At 39.1% G+C, this 11772-nt stretch overlaps 1 long non-coding RNA gene and 1 pseudogene across 2 annotated transcripts; both read left to right on the top strand.

Moving 5' to 3' along the window:
* Positions 1-6728: 6728 nt before the first annotated feature.
* Positions 6729-7636, top strand: LOC148737890 (uncharacterized; annotated as a pseudogene).
* A 639-nt stretch (positions 7637-8275) lies between these two features.
* On the top strand, positions 8276-10185 carry LOC148737891 (uncharacterized). 2 transcript variants are annotated; one of them, XR_015996655.1, is made up of 3 exons: positions 8276-8716; positions 8812-9119; positions 9872-10185. It is a non-coding gene; the product is annotated as an uncharacterized LOC148737891 (long non-coding RNA). The 2 variants fall into 2 exon arrangements; XR_015996656.1 differs by having other exon boundaries at positions 8279-8716; positions 8872-9119.
* The last annotated feature ends 1587 nt before the right edge of the window (positions 10186-11772 follow it).

The raw sequence follows: 11772 nt of genomic DNA on the forward strand, positions 1-11772 counted from the left end.
GAAAAAATGCCTTCCTCATTTTCATGTACTGGGCTATGAAATTCATCCAACTGAAATACAGGGAAAAGCAGTCTGAGTGGTTCGGAAATAGGGGAATAAACTGGCATGTCATTTCAGTTATTACAAGAAATGCAGAGGACAACGACCTTGAGATCATGTTAAATGTTTATCTTTTTGAAAGCTGTGCCAAGACTGGTACGCGGTTTGCGCAATTCTGGAAAACCTTCTCGGTAACATCAAACAGATCAAGTCCATCGTTAACGAGGTATTTTTGCGATCAGATGGCGCAGGCTGTTACCACGACAACAATTTGATTGCAGCTCAGCTGCCTCTAACGTTGGTTCACGCGCTGAAAAAAAGGTGATGAGGTAAGATGAGAATGCTTTTTGATTACAACCCAAAAACATTCTTTCAAAAACATGAAATTTCTTAGCTTGATCGACTTCAGAACTTTTAAGTTAAAACTTTCTTGCTGTTTCTGTTCATTATAGTGACTTATATTTCAGAGCCGATACAAACAATTACGACGAATATATGAAGTTCATATATTTTTAACTGCGGTTATAGATACGTATGATGCACGATCTTCGCAGTAGAGAGCGCTATTTATGCAATAGCGAAAATCAGCTATTATTGGCTTGTTAGCTCAATTGGTAGAGCGCTGCACTAGTATCGCAGAGGTCAGTGGTTCGAATCCCGTACAGGCCTGATTTTTTTCAGGTCTGATTTTCGCTATTGCATAAATAGCGCTCTCTACTGCGAAGATCGTGCATCATACGATACAAACAATGTTGATCAAAATCTTTTGATAATACACCAAAGAAATGTAATTATCCTCTCCACCCTTAAAACGTAGCATTCCGCCGACCCCCCTGCTCAAAGGCAGATTAAAACGCATTTTAATCGCACAATACGTGTAGCGAATGAATGCTTACTTTCTCAAAGGACATCCCGAGAGAATTCAACTGAGTAGGTATTTATTTACCGCGGAGTTTTTCTTTTGTTGCCTCTTCTTTAGAATCCTTTAAAGTATAATTCTCATAAAATATTTTCATGATGAGCAGAATGTGGTAGTAGAGGCAGGAGCATACACTAAGCCTACCTAGTAACATCTGCATTAGTATGGTAGGTACTGATAGATCAGTTATTCTAACCAAGATACTTCCTTTTCTTCTTCTCAAGGTATGATTTTTCTGAACCACAATCTGGCAAGGATGTTTGTGATCGCATCATTAGTCCAATGAAATGGGAAATTTGTAGATATTGCAATGAAGGCCATAAAATTTTGACGGCAGCTGACATGCATGAAGCATTAAAAGTGAGACAAGTGAAGGGATCGTCAGTTGCTGTTTGTGAACTTGTCAGTGAAAGAGAGGAACTCAGAATTAAGCGCATCAATAATTTCAGCTTTTTCCACAATTTTGCAAATGAAAAGGGTGGTCTTCGGTTCTCAGAAGCCTATGAGGTCGGTAAGGGTAAATTAATACCATGGTCAGAGCTCATACTTGAAGAGCAAGACCCCGTTGTGTTAAGGGAAGTTGAGAATCATGGTTTCTTCGCAACAGGTCCACGGGCCATAAATCAGAATCGCAATCATAGCCAGGGTTCCAGCGATGATAATGAGGTTATGCTATTTCACTGCCCAGAAAAAGGATGCTGCACTGAGTTCACTTCTTCAGTAGATTTCCAAGATCATGTGCACCGCGGGGAGCACAGCAAGAGACATTAGCGAGCCTTTACGATGGCCTTAGATGTGACTGGGCAATGACATTTTCCTCCCTAACTCTTGAATCAAAGATAGCAACACCCGAAGTGACGGGCGAAGTTGAACTGATTAAAGTGTGTAAGATGGGCTGGGCCCTTCAGAAACCGAAAGGTAGCGGAACAAGATTCACCGAGAAAGTCAAAAGGTATCTTTCAAGTACGTTTCAAACTGGTGAAAGAACAAGCAGAAAAGCCGATCCCGCGCAAGTTGCAGCAAAAATGAGAAAGGCGAGAGAGGGAGATGGTAAAAGGAAATTCACCAGAAATGAATGGCTAACGAAGAGCCAGGTTAGAAGCTTCTTCTCGAGGCTTTCTGTTTAGAAACGAAGAAAATCCACAGTCCCGAAAGATCCAGAACAGGATGCACACAACGACGACGACGACGACAACGACGAAAGTCTTATCGCAGAATAAATTAAAGTAGTTACCTTGAACCTGAAGCAAGGAAAAGGGATGTAGCGGATGTCATTTCCGGAATCGACTTGCTCATCCAATATTATATGATGGGCATAATATTTGCGAACATGTTACAAATGACATGTTAGGGAAGTTTAAAGGCCCATTTTCAACCGAGATGCCTTGCGCGCCCAGATCATTTTTCATACATGAAATATACGCTATTTTCCTCGAAGTTGCGGAATCGCTCTGATATCTTCTTCCATCTTACTAATTAGGGCTTTCAAAGTTCCATCTCGAATCATGTGCGAACAACAAACTATCGTAGTATCCATATCAGTAAATAGTTTGTAATTCTTACATATATGACGGTGAAAAACGTCATTTGAAAAGTTGATGCCGCCGAAGAAGCGGTCTAGAGGAAGGCCGGGTCTGCCCGGCTCGGCAAAGGTTATTCGACTTCGAGAGTCTGTGTATGATTTATGGAGGGCAAGGAAAACAACAATGGGTCTCGGTAACACTACAGACAGTGCTTTTGCAGAAATGTTATTGCATTGTTCCTACGATGGAACCAGAGACTCCGGGGAGATTCTTTCGAGGTGAGAATAATGATTTGACTGATTTTTGCTTGAGATCTTGAGATATGTATATAAGCGATCTCATTTGTACAAGTCATTATTCATTGAAATGCGTAAAATAAATTAGTTTTGGCGTACATTGGTTATTTGTTATATTTTATTTAGTGTTGAAGCCGAACAATTTCCTTCAACATCAAGTAAGCTTTGTACAAGTTTTATACACAGTCTCGATTTATGATTTTTCAGTCTCAAATACTTAGCTGCAAATTTGTTTACTGCGTTCTTCACCAAATCTTTGTTTTTCTTTTAATAGCTCCGACCTCATTCGCTCCGACGAAGGGCTAACGCTCGAAACGTCAGCTTTTGTAATCATTACGGTGGCTAATTTACCATTTCAACTTTGTTGATATATCCAAATTATTTCTTTTAATAGTGTTTGTGAATGACTATCAGAGTTCGCCATTTAACAATAGCGCGTTTCCAAAACAAAAACAAACGACTGCAAAGGATCTCGGATGAAAATGGGCCTTTAAAGTCACCACATTGAGGGAAATGTTTGCTTTTTTGAACTTTCTTTCAAAGGGAGAGATTTGAAGGCCACTTTACTCAAGAAACGAAGGGACATGGTAACCGAATGCACGTGTTTCCAAGAAATTTCGGAAGGCTATTTCTAACTCTGTGCTTCATTCCATTTCACGACTTTCGATCGCTACATTAACTAGCTCTCAGGTATTTTATATGCGGAGATAAGTTACATTCACTGTGAGAATAGTAAGTGAAAACAGGAGCAAAGGGACCTGTCACTATTTATTGCCAGGGGTGGAGGATTTTGGGGGGATCACGCGGTTTTTAAGGGAAACGATAAGTTGTCACCAACAGACTTTAAATAGGGACTGATGAAAATAGACTGCCAATTCACCGCCATTGTGAGGTGGGGGTTATACGAATATCACAGTCTAGGTGGAATTTATTGTAATACTACCAAAATCCTCCGATTCCCCCCTGTACCCCTCCCGGATTATAAATAATGACCGGTCCCTAACTTCGACTGATTTCATCGCGAAATGTGTCATGCATTTTAAGACAAAAGTATTGAGACAAAGAAATTTAGCATTGTAACGATGGGAAGTGTGGCGAGGGGATTACCAACGTCTCGCTATTATTCTCTGCTTGGATATCCTTATCATCAAAAAATTACCTCAGAACTGAAAAGTTGTCACGCTTACGTTTGAACAATCGGAAAGTCTGATCTACTATTCACGAAATAATCTTTATGCTCATATACCTCGACTTTATACTTATTAATTACCAGAGGTAATAAATTAGTAATTACCAACATTTGCATCACATGAAGTGACAATTAATTAGCATAGTCAATACAATACATATTTGCCTTGCTGGTTTTGATAGTTGCAGGAAAAGGTTAAATTTGCCGCACAACAACGTTGAGGACTGTAACAACATAAAGTCTCTAATGATGGCAGCAGATGTTCAGAAAGGAGGGCCCGTTGACTGCATTCCGTGTACTAAACCTCGGTAGAAACTGCAAGAATTCTCGCAGAAGGTTAATTTGTAAAGAACACCGTAACGTACATGTGTCTGTGTGTCCTTTTTAAGCTGCAAAGTATGTCTGCAGTGATCATAATGCCAAATTGGACTCTATAATTTTGATCTTCTCCACTCTGTACGTGGCTATTGACTTGATTCAAGGAAAATTATCGAGGCAGCGCCCTCCGATCACCTTTGTTTACTTTGTCATGCAAGCGTTAAGACTGATTATATTTATGCCACGTTTTAGGATAACTCGCAATTTATTTTCCATCCATTTGTTAAGAAAACCTAAAATACTTTACGTAGATGATTAAGAAATGAGGTTTGAACGGTGAAAGACATATCATGGGTCATTTTCAGAATTAAGCAAATGACCTCTGACACATGCGCGATTAAGTAAAGACATTGATTTGCGTTGTTTTCAAGATGATGGTGGATGAAAGCTAGAGAGATACCCGCGGGTTTGAGGCAATCTATTACCTCCTTGGTGTATAAACTATCTTCTGATATGTCGTTTTAGCCCGATTTACGCCTGCATTTTGAGAATTCTTTGTTTTAAATTCAATTTGGTTAATTTTTGATTTGCAAACTAAGGTCGAAAGGAAGGGGCTCTTATGATCGCGCTGGTATAAATAGGATTTCTAGTGAAGTTTCCATATTTTGTCTGTGAACTAACTGAATATAGCTTGTAACTTGAAGCAAGAGAAAATTCCGTGAGCAACACTATTGCAGTCGCAGCGCGCTCGACAAAAGCTGTGAAATCTACACTTTCGATCGTTGTCTACACGGGTGGTTAGCCAAAAGTCAAATTTCGCTTGTGACGATGCAAAAAAAGAGAATTCAAAAACAACCAAACTATTTTTGAAATATGTGTCCTAAACCCTTTTCAAAAGAAAAAAAAAAATAAGGAAAATTTTTTTGGACGGGAAGTCGAGTGGACCGCTTTTAGCGGGAGTGGCACCTAAGTCCAAAATATACATTGTAATTCTCATATGCTGATCTGTACGTTTTACACGCCAAATCTCGCGTTTTGAATAATTTGAAATATCTAAGCAGTTGTATCCATCCCCTCCGAAACCAGTATTACAAGAGCAATTAAACGATCCCTTGCTATTAATACAAGTGGCATTGCTCTTGCTACAATTGTGGATCAGTATTTTCGGCACACTCGTCGATGCCTAAAATGAAACCAACAGTTGGTATCCAATATCGTGATCAAGTACAACGACGGGGAGGTTTGGGGATACTAAATTTATAGGTGCAGCTCAAGCTCATCTTGGTTCGATAAACAGACGAGTGAGATAGGTGAGTCCCTCATCATTCATTTTATCCCAAAAGTACACAAGGATTGAATAAAACCTTTTGAAGCTGTGCGTGGAGTTTCAGAGTTATATGGATTTCTGCGTTCATCAAAAGCATTCAATTGTGGATATTCATAACACACTCGTTGATGTCTGAAATAGAATTGACAGACCTAAGACCAAAATACTGCAGAATGAAAGCCGTACGAGGGGTAGTGACGATTCTTAATATTTATAAATCGAACTGTGTTTGCAATATAGTAAATTCCTTTTTGGCCGAGCCTGTTCTGTCAGGATGGCTGAATATGCCAAAGCAACTCAGCAAATATCCAGCGATCCTGACCTCACGCTTCAACAATAATATCCAGCGATCTTGAGCTTGCGCTTCACCAGTAACGCATATATCATGCCCTAAGTGATATCAGATTGCCATGCATATTGACTTTGTCTCAGCCAGGTTTGTAGGTTTTCCACGCAGACACGACAGAGCATTTTGTTTTGAACACTGTTTAGTACGTACCTGTGCAGTTATGTCCGTCACCAATAAATCCTGGTTTACAAATGCACTTGAATGCTCCCACGGTATTTGAACAAGCGGCGGTTATATTGCTGCAGTTGTGGATACTTTGAGAACACTCGTCAATGTCTGAAATCGTCAATGTCTGAAATTAAGTCGGCAGCCCTTCTGAGTACAAAAATACAACACTAAAGAATAAAAAAGAAAGGTGTCGAAATTGGGCTTCCAATTTAAAAACTGTATGGTGCTATATGGAAAAGAGAATTTTAACCCTTTTTCCGGTGGAGGGTGGCTCAAACGCACTCTAACTCCTAAGACAAAGGTATACCATGTACTTCCCTAGAGGGGAACTGAAGCCTAAAGTTGGTATTCTCTTCGCTTTTATTTCTAGTCAGCTCTAGAGGAGTAATATAAAGTGTCGATATTCGTTTTCGTTCACTTTTTGTTTTTTTACAAGAAAATCTGATTTGAAACCGCTTTTTTCCCGCTTTTGCGGCTGTAAGATCGTCAGCTCAAAATGATTAGCAGCAGTCGTTTATGACGTCAGTGTTGGGAACCAACTTGAGAAGGCCCAATAACAAAGTACAAAGCTAAGCGCATTTCTCCGTTCATTTGGCAAATATGAGTGGTATGTAGCCTTTTCAGTTCGAGCCGACGTATGATCCTGGTGAAGAACCAGTCGTCTCAGACGAAGAACTGGAAGCAGAAGCTCCGATAGATTATTCTTGGAGGGTTGGAAACGCAAAATGGTGTCTTTGCTGGGATCATTGCATAGCTATGCTAAAGGCTGACCAATGATTTTGTTTTCAAGAACTTGAGGAGTTGAGTCAAAAGTTGGATGATTCAGGTATGTTTCCGGTTGAATTTCTATTTTTTCGTTTTGAAGCGCTAGTAGTGTTTACTGTATGTGCTATGTAGATCGGTTGAGCTTCTCTTGTTTACTACATTTTCATGCTTTCAGTGAAACAACTTTGTAAGTCATTACCGTATGTACTGTTACTCGATGTAGCATCTATTGTTTACTTCATTTTCATTAGTTCAGTGTAACAACTTTATAAGTCAGACTTTTACTCCCGTGGCTTACCACATTTTGTATTTCCTCTATGAACCAGAGTTCTTTGTATAACTGAGTACTCGAAATTCAGGATTGCTTCCCTCGATACTGATGTGTTACGTACGGCACTTGTCGGTATTCACAACACATGCCGTAATCCTATCCCACATCCAATTAAGAACGGGTTAGTATCCATTATTTTTTTTTTTACAAAAGTCTCTCATCCCTATTTTATTTACCAACGCTTTGTAGTAACTACTTGTACCTTCGTTTTACTATCGATGGGTTCGTTTATTTCCTTGTTATTCATCTGTGTTTTCCTTTCTTTCATAGAATGTATTGCCTGGCAGCTTACCGCCATCTCTTGTGGCAAGAAAACAGGAAAGTGATTCCAGCGTGCGTTGTGAAAGCCGTACGCAATACATTTCTTGATGCGAGAGGTCAATATTCATATTTTAGGACGCGCGTTTCTTAGGTGTGGTAAGATTTGAGGCGAGTGCGGGAAGGGTGGCCGCCTTCTCTTCTTTGATTCCACAGCATCACATCTCCGCCAGGTTTATGGCCTTTTTACAGAGAAGTTGGTAAGTTTACGTGCTCAAAATCTCGCGTTCTTAATAATATGAAATACCTGTGCAGTTGTATCCATCTCCTCTGAATCCAGGTTGACAAGAACAGTTGAACGATCCCTTGCTATTAGTACAAGTGGCGTTGTCCTTGCTACAATTGTGGGTATTTTCGGCGCACTCGTCCATGTCTGAAATAATTCAGCAGTTGTGTTCAGTATCGCGACCAAAAAAGAAAATTACATGACGAGCTTTGCCCACCAAAAAAATTTATGCAAATTAGGCTAAGCCGGATCTGAGTTGCGCCTGGCAATTATTAACTGTAAGAGAAGATCTCAGTACGCGCCCACAGCACGTTCAAGGTGCTGCGGATGAAGTTTCTGTAATTACTTTTTGGCACTTTTCGGCGTCAAAATTGCATAGTTTGGGTAACCCAAAACCCTTAAGCTGATCTTTCTTGTCATAACACGAATGTTTTCCGGAAAGGGACACGCGGTAATGTCGTTGTCTCTCGTGTGCAGGCATTTTTCCAGGTAAAACCCTCGCGTGGAATCAACTCATGTTTAATTTAACGCTCCTTCTATGCGCACAATGTAAGCCAAAGCAATTTTATAGTTAAACGTAAAGATCAGAATATTTTCTTCTAAGGATGATAAATGATCGACGCTGAAATAAATTATACGCTGAAGAAAATGCAAAACAGCATAACATGTAAAAGAGGAAATTTGGAAAAATACGAAGTTACGGAAACCATGAAAATCTTCGATTTTTAAGAAAGGAAATTTTTATAATTCCAAGCTAAGTAAGCTTTTCTAGTGTTTCATTCTTTAAGGCTTTGTGTAGAGCGGGGCCTTTGTTTTATAAACCGTAAAACTTAGTGACAAGTCGAAAGGGCTCGCTCTTGGTTATGATACCAAAGAGTAGAGGGACACCACGGTGATCTTCCAGGTGTTTGATCATCGTCGCCGCTCGTGGTGTACTTCGCTACTTAGGTGAGCGAGATCGACGTTCTTCCTCTCTTTAATTCAGACAGCTGTATGAAAGACCTGATCCTTACAATGAAAAACGGTCGATTGTGCTTTTTCAGTGGCGGCTTTAACGCTCGTCCGTATTCAGCGCTTATCCTAAACATGCATGGCATCTCTAGCTATCTACAAGACACGCTGCGATGTATTATTCGTCCATGTTCAACACAACAACTGCGCTAGTGAGATAGAGAATCGAAAGATCACATTGTTGCGCTCGAGGCAGAGTGCGCTAAGTTTGCCAAGTTCTACAATGGACAACAGATCGTACGGCCTCCCGCAAGAATAAGGACAAGGTCTATCAGTTACAAGCAATGGATAAGTGGAATTGTAAAAAGTTTTAATTCGTCCGTGCATCGAAAGGCCGATGGTATGTAATTTTGCTCTTTTCCGTTCTTCACACACTCGAATACCTGTTAAAATTAAATTTAATTGCGGGTTGTGCAGTCAAAATGTAACGTCGCCCAATATGGTTTTAGTTAAACCAGTGTCTTCTGAGGCGCTTCCACCAAAATAATTTAGAAGGGAACAACAGCGCTAACCGATTTAATATCTTCTCAAGAACATGTCAAAGTCTATTAAAACGCAGAAATTAAAAATAGTAAGAATTGGTGGTTCATCTTAAAAATCATTAAAGAACAGTTCTCAGTTTGGCTCGATAGTGCTGTCACTTTGCAGTAGTTGTTCATAGTGACTTACTCATTACTTTCAGTATTTGTTCGAGCTGTTCTTCGACGAAATAGGGGACATACAAGAAATCGCAATTCACCTCTTAAACAAAAATAATAAGCTCTTCTCCCAATTGGACACCAGATATGACTGCGTAGTAATAATTGCGTTGTACGCGAAGTTGCAGTGTGAGAAAAATGAGTGAGGAAAATAATTCGAAGTGCTGTACAGCGCGGTTTTTAACATAGATTACCTAGCTAAATGACCTGCTTGTCTTAGATATTTACGATAATATGGGAAGGTCCCCAAGGAATACTAATAACCCGGCGTGTAATTTTGTGATTGACAAAACCTGATAACTCAGGTTTATGTTTGAAAGGGCAAATCATTTAGTACATTTCACTCCAGAAGTAAATAATCACTTAACTTTCGTAATTATTATTTTGGTCTCAGGCAAATGGTGTCGAGTTGAAAGATACTAAGTTCCTGAAACATACATCCAAGCTTTGTTAGCAGGCATGCCGAATGCTTTTATAAACGTGCGAGGGTAAAAATACATTTGCGGCCCCCTGTATGGAGAGAAAAATCCAAAGTTTTTTATTACAGGGATGGTAGAGTGAATGATGTTATTTCTGGTCTGAGTCATCAAAGTTCTGTACCATTAGAGTTAAGAAAAGCTATCGGGGGAATATGGAGGTTGCTGCAAGTAGTAGCTGTTAAACTCTCAACAAGCTTTACAGGCGGCCAATTAAGAGCATGGGGCAAGAAATCAAGCACGATTCTCACCCAGTAAACTAAAATGGTTGTTGGCAATTGAGATGGACGAGCAACCAGGAAATTTGAAGTAATCTGGTGGCCTGATCTTTTCTCAGGCACTAAAAATGGGAAACTGACCTTGCGATTTTATGTTCCTAAAGTGATACTTTGATTTCAATGATGTGTAGTACACAGTCTAGTTGACTTGTTCGTCATGTTTCCTTAAATTTAGTAGCTGTTTCTTGGCAGTTTTTGTAAGTTTGTAAAATGTGTTTTGCATTTAGAGGTACAAACTTGTCTGTAGAAGACTAAGATTAAACCCTGAATACAGCAAAATGACCCTGTAATATTAATGCAATTCATGTCTAGCTGGGCGCACTATACTCTGATGCCCTTCATTCTGTTGTAACCAAATTCAGAGGAAAAAAAAACCCCTGGAGAAACTCTTAGAGGGATAATATCTGTGGACTTTCACCATTTCTATGGTCATCAGGAATGACAGAATAAAGCAGTAATTGTTCACAAAGTCTTAATTCACTTAACTGAAAGAATAATGAGTTGGAGGGAACTATAGATCATTTTTTCCAAGCATCTCTAATAATTCATGATGGAAATAATAATAACATTGATAACAATGATAATGATAATAATGATAATAATAATAATAACAATGATAACAATAATAATGATAATAATAATAATAATAACGATATTAATATTTACAATAGTTAGAGAAATAATGTTCATTATCCTGATGGTTATAATTCCTGATTATTTCCATTAATCTAATCATTATTATTATCATTCATATTACTATTCTGATTATTTCAATGTTTATCTATGAACAAAATAGTGTTATTGTTAGTCTAGCTGAATGAGTATCCAAGTGATTGAAACTGGGGCAAAAACAAATCAAGAAAAGGCAGAAAAACCCCAAAAACTGTTCAGGACTGCAATTCTTGAGTTGGCTCATTGTGAAAGGTTTTGGGACTTCATTAAGCTAGTGCTGTCTGTAGTGGGCCCTGTGGCAAAGAGAGAAGAGTAGCAGCTGAATTAACAATTATAATAATAATGAAGACAATGATAGCATTGATTGACCAAAGTGCCTCCGACTAACAGATGATACGTGACAAACAGCATAAGCAACACACTTTTCAAAACAAAAAGAGCAGGCTAAAACTGCCATCAGATAAAAATAACTGTCCATAAAAGACTGACAGCATAGAGCTGAAAAAAATAGGGACTGGTTCTGCCATCAGATAACAACAGTCCATAGACTGACTACCCAAGAGAAACAGAACAGATTGGTGGTTCTGCCATCAGATAACAACAGCCCATAATGGACTGACTACCCAAGAGAAACAGATCCACCTGTTAGTTCTGCCATCAGATAACAACAGTCCATGGACTAACTACCCAAGAGAAACAGAACTAGGCAGGTGGTTTTGAATCAGAAAACAACTACTTAAGACAAGCCCTCTGAACAATGTGTCTTAGAAAATCTTCTGCATTCTAACATTCTAGTAAAGAGAAAAACTATCAGAAACACTTGAATTTCTACTTGGGGGAGGGGGGGGGGGTAAATAAATGAAAATCTA

The sequence above is a fragment of the Stylophora pistillata genome, chromosome 2 (assembly GCF_964205215.1).
Source record: "Stylophora pistillata chromosome 2, jaStyPist1.2, whole genome shotgun sequence".
Lineage (NCBI taxonomy): Eukaryota > Metazoa > Cnidaria > Anthozoa > Scleractinia > Pocilloporidae > Stylophora > Stylophora pistillata.